Source organism: Rhinolophus sinicus, linkage group LG03 (assembly GCF_036562045.2).
Source record: "Rhinolophus sinicus isolate RSC01 linkage group LG03, ASM3656204v1, whole genome shotgun sequence".
Taxonomy (NCBI): domain Eukaryota; kingdom Metazoa; phylum Chordata; class Mammalia; order Chiroptera; family Rhinolophidae; genus Rhinolophus; species Rhinolophus sinicus.
In genome coordinates, this window is record NC_133753.1 from 36,302,564 (window position 1) to 36,308,563 (window position 6,000).

Sequence of the window (6,000 nt, forward strand, 5' to 3'; positions counted from 1 at the left end):
TCAGGGCAGGGGAGCAATAGGACTTGAGAGTGGGTTAGATATGGAGATGAGGGAAAAGTCAGTGGTTAAAGCTGACCAGGGTCATGGCACTTCGGATGCCCTCCAGATACCATGGAAGCCAATGTCTCGTCTTCCAGAGGGACTGACCCTGTGTTATCAGCATATCCAGCCTGAGAAAAATAACCTACACGTCTGACAATAATGTGTAAGTAACTTTAACTTTCTACAAAGTGTAATTATGTGGTCATTCACTGTAACTTTTAACAGCAGGTTCCAAAGAAATAACTTCAAATTTAATAAAACTCATATTAGATATCTGGGAAAAGCGTCCAAATACCTTCAGGTGATTATATGGCTTTGGTTGAGCCCTACGTGTGAATTACTATCTAGGATCTGATTGTCTCTTGATTTATAAAGACTGATATGAGAGTTTGTTATTCTTTGACATGAGAACCAAAGCTTACGATCTTGTTTTTCTTTTTTTTTTTTTCCAATGAGGTCATTTATTATTCCTAAGGACCAATTTTATACATTTTATACTGATGGAACTGCTTTCTAATCTTTTTTTTCTGTTTTATTGAGATATAATTGACATACAGCTCTGTAGAAGTTTTAAGCCTAATGACTTGACATACATACAGAGGGTGCCAAAAAATGTATACACATTTTAAGAAAGGAAAAAACTATTAAAATTGTCATACTCAATATCTACCAATAACAAAAGATGAATACAAGCCAGGTGTATACATTTTTTGGGCACCCCTGGTATACTAACACCCATCTCCTCGTATATGTAGTTACAAAATTGTTTTTCCTTGTGATGAGAATTTTTAGGATCTGTCTTAGCAAATTTCATATACACCAAACACTGCATTAGTTAACATTCTAGTCCTCATGTTATATATTACATCTCCAGTACTTATTTATCTTACAACTGGAGGTTTGTGCCTTTTAACCACTTTAATCCAGTGCCTTATCCCTCACCCTCTAGTATCTTGTTTTTCTCAAAAACCAATCCAAATGTCTTTGGAGGCTGGTCCGTATGAGGCTGATTTCGGGATTTAGATGTGCCGCCTGGAGACTCTCGCGAGCAGTGCAGGCCCATGTCCCAGTGCTAATTGGTTTCTGTGGCCTTTTGACAGTTGTCATGGGTGATCATCAAGTAGTTTATCTTCCTTAGCATATGGAATGTAAAGCAAGTGTTCCACGGTTGCCATATCAACACAAGCTCAGATTCTGGAGGGTCCAGGGCAACAATGTGTAGGATTAAGGAGATGCAGAAAAACGTAAGAAAATAATTATCACTTCAGTCCCATCCCCAGAGATAACCATTGTTAACATTTTGGTCTATATTTTTCTAATCGTTTTTCCTGCATATTTATGCTATATTATATATACATACTTTTATTTTTACACAAAATCAGGATCATAATTTTCATGCCATCTTGTCACCTCCCTGTGGCTACAATTTCTCATGGTTGTTTTAAAAGGGATAAAGAGAAGAAAAGGAGCTTGTGAAAATCCTGAAGTTGTATTAAAATGAACAAATTGCTTTATTCTCATTAAGATTTATTTGATATTTGATTGTCTATGACTGCCCAGTTACCTGAAGACACTTCCATATGATATCAGTGAAAACATAGTCGAAAGGAGAAAAATCTCCATAAACACAACACCCGTGGGCAAACGTCATCTTCCTGTGCTCTTGGGGATTAGAGAATATGCTGTCTTCTCTTTGCCTTTGCCACCAACGCAATGATTGCAAGCTTTTGTAATTAGACAGCAAGACTAAATAACCATCAGTGTAGATAATATACAGTATTGTGAGAAACATTGGGAAAAAATATATTTATGGCAGTGATCGAAATTGATGAAAGGCTTGTTCAGATCAATTCTTTTGAGTCTAATTAGTATTTTTGTGTCACTTATTATGACAGCACACACATATTTTCTAAGCAAATGTTCCCATTTATGTCCACTGTTTTCTTTTCTCTGTCATTGTTAAAGAGAGGAATGACAGCTTTGCACACCCCTCCCCCTTCGTGTCTTCTCCACTGGAACCTCTTCATCCGAACTCCCTACATCCCTTTTAACTCTGAAAGGTCTGCAAAGGAAAGTGGGTAGAGCTGATGCAACAGGATTTGTCTCACTAAATAATGTTTTATTGGAATAATGTTGGAATAAAAGATAGAAAATAAATCCTATCTTTTATTTTAACTATTGCAGCAGCAATCAGTCCTGCACAGGCTTTCCCCAGTTTGTGCAGGTACAACCTGATAGCACCTCATTTCTGGCACACACCACCTACTGTTATCTTCTGCCCCGATTTGCCCTGATGTCTCAATGTGGGTTGCCACGGGGCCTTGCTGGGCACTCACACATGTACCACCTGGAAATGCAGGGGACCTAACCCAGTGGGCTTTAACCAATGGGGATGGAAGCTGATGAATAAATGAGCCAACTTGGCCAGTTCTCTGGTTCCTTCCCTGAGGCTCCCCAGAATGGGGCTTAGGATGGAACACTGGTTGTCCATTGCAGTGCACCTTGAAAACTCATCCTTGTCTTGGCTTTCTTCCTTCCCTGTTTCACGCCCACCTGCATGCAGGCCTTTGTTTGAGGCTCTGCTTTCAGGGAGACTGCCTAGGCTGCAATCGTTGGCACTAGAATTTTGGAGCAGGATCACTGGTCAGAGGCAATAAGGACCCTATTGTTGGTGCCAAGTGGAGTGGTGATGCCTGGCCAGCAGTGTTGCCATTACTCTTATCTGTGGTGCATTGGGATGAGGTGCTGGCGAAGTCAAAGTACTGAGTTGTGTGGTAGTTTTGGTCCTTAAACAGTATGGGAGCTGCGGTAGTTTTAAGAATTGAGTTGGCTGGTGTCTTTAGACTGCTTTGGAAGCTTTGGAAAAGGAAAAGGAAGAAAACAACAGGCTCAGGTTAGTCAGTTATCAGCACAAGGAATGTTGCGAAAGCCAGAGACACCTCTATAGTGGTGTTTCAGGAGAGTCTCATCTGCAGAATATTGATACTCAAGGTCACCCTCCAAGCAAGCAACCCAGACCAGCCAAGATGCTGGCCAAGGGTGAGTGAAGTCTAAATGGGTGATGGAGGAAGGACATGAGGAATATCAATCACTCTGGTCTCAGGGTCAGCTGCAATGGCACCACTGTTTTTATACAGTTTATGGCTGGCTGCAATCTTGAAGGGGACTATGAGGGAGTAAATTTAAAGAGTGGCACAAACAGGTGCAAGAAAAGGATTGTGTCAGTCACCTCTGGTGCAGCATTCCAAACGCTCTTGCTCTCACCACTTCTGTGGTCACCAGGGCTACGTACACTTCAGTCCGCTTTGCACAGGTGTGCCCTGACAAAGATGAGCCTTGTGCTGTGGCCCTCTCGTATCTGAGGCTGGAGTGTCCTGACACCACACCATGGGAACCAGGTCGGTGCTCAGGCATGCACAATTCACAAGTAGGAGGGAATTGACATCTGTGGGGCCACCCTGGACCAGTGGGATGAAGATTGATGGATAAGTACTTTCTTTTTTGTGCTCTCAGGCAGACAGTTTTGAGTTGCAATTTATGACTCCTCAAAAAGCCGGTGGGAATGGGAGCTAGTTACCTGTAACAGTGGCCAACTTGATAATGCATCGTTGATCATTCTTTCTCTCCTTCCCTCTTCACTCCTCCATCCTGTTCCCTGAGATCACATTTTCAAGCAAACTGTTGCATATGAGCCTTTGTCTCAGGTTTTGTTTTGGAGAGAACTCAGACCAAGGCAGAGAGAGAGAGAGAGGAAGAGAAGACAAGTTGGGGGTTCAAAGCAAGGGAAGAAACCTTGCTTTGTGATCTGATATTAAACAGGAATCAGAGCCCCGTTTAGTACTATGATATCTCTAAAAAGGAAGATGACACATTTAGGCCCCACGCTTCCTTGTTAGAAACTCTGTCACCAGAGGATATAGCAATTGTAGAACTGAAAGGTCCTTGGTTCTATTGGCATCTCTTTCCCCTGTCATTGGTGGCCTTATTGGGTGCTTTACCCAATGTAGATAGTGATTTAAAATATGGGTTCTAGAATCAGACTGCCAAGATTCCTAATCCCAGCTTTGCCTTACTTAGCAGTGCTAACTTGACCAAGAAATTCAGTTTTTGCCTCAGCCTGTATCCTGGCAAGAAGAAGATGGAACATATAAATAATTTAACTGAAAAGAATTTAACAAAGGGATTATTTTAAGAGGGGTAGGGAGGCTAAGGTAACCAGTGAAGGATGGTGAAGCCCCCAGGAACTAACAACAGGGAAAGCCACTGCCATCTTCTGCCTGAAGAGACAAGAGGAAGGAACGGTTATGTGAGTTCAAGGAGGGCTGTAGTGTGAGTGGGCCCCACTGGACCAGAGCTGTGGTCCTGGAAGATGAAAGCAGCCACTGCCAAATCTGACCCAGCAGGAAGGAGGAAGTGGGGGGAAAATACCCATACCTGCCTTCTCCTGGCTTCCCATCTCAAGCCAGTTCCTTCCATTGGCCCAAATAAACTGAAACTACAGGGAAAAAAGGCCCTGTTGATGCAGTCACATTTGTTAGTCTCCCAGGGATGCCAAGCAATACAGAGAAGGGAGCATAACAAATATGGAGAGTGAAACTCAGTATTACCAGCCCCACTTCAATGAGCCTAATGTCCTCATCTGTAAAACGGGGATGCTAATTATAGTGGCACTTGCCTCATAAAGTCATTGTAAATATTAAATGAGATGGCGTGTGTATAGCTCGGAGCACAGTGGACATGCTCCGTTGTTCTTAGCTCTTATTACCACGTTAAAGGTGATCACTGGGCTGCAGGAAGGGACACTTCTTTTGTGGACTGTAACCCTGACTCCAGGGGTCTCCACCTTCTACGTCAAGAAGGCTCCTTGTTGCAGAATAACCCAGGTAGGCTTGTGTCTGGTGGCACACGTAGATGCCCAGTCATTGCTGGTGAGTAATACGCTGAGTCAGGGAGTGGCAGCAGCTCTCTCTTCTGTCTCATTCCTTTTTTTAGCTTTGTAGCTATTCAGTATGTCAAGTTAGATGAAGGCTTAGATTGTCTGATGGAGGTGACCAGCTTTATTTATAGACTCAAATTCTCCGGGGTGAGCAGTCCCAGGGGTGGGCATAGATAATCTCTTCCCTTCCTGGAAGAATGACAGATTGATGTGTTCATGGAGAGTCTGGGACCGACCCAACCCACAGATTCAGGCAGCTGTGGTTTTGAGCTGCCCAGTACAGTTTTTCTCACATTCCCTTGGTGTTGCTAATAGAACCTCGGCCACCCCGCGGTCTCCAGGTAGGCCCAGAACCTGGCCTGGCCCATCATAATGCCTTATTCTCTTGGACCTGAATTAATCCAGGGGCCCAGAAATGACAGCTTTCTCTTTAAAGAAAGGAGATGTGCAAAAATAATCTCTCGGTCCCTTCCAGATCTAGTTTCTGGAAGTTAAAATAAAAAAAAACTGAAAAAGAAACCCCCAATGATCAACACCCAAATAGGGTATTTAAACACCCCAATGATCAACAGCAGGTCTTTTATTTCACGAGAGGTGATGTAAGCATATTGGTTAAGAGTGGTTAAGAGTTTCCAATCCTGGCTTGTCGCTTAATGTGACCCTGGGCAAGTTTCTTGGTCTAAGCTCCTCTTTCCTCATCTGCAAAGTGGGGATAATTATTGTACCTTTGCCCCCAGAGCTCAGCAACTGGTAGTAGGGTAAGAGTTGGAGTAAAGGGAGTGGGGAGGCCGTGGCTTCCTAACGACAGAGTGAGGAGGATCACGTGAGGAATTGCTTAGCGCCGTCCCTGTACATATAAGCACTTGAAAATGGTATCTATTATTTATTTTCTCTATGTTTAAAGGACCTAAAATACATGGGCATCTATGGAAGCACACAAAGCCTTTCCCAGCCCACAAAGTTCTATGTGGGTTTAAATGGAAAAGGTCACAGAGGTTTCAGCAGCTCATCTTCACCCCCAA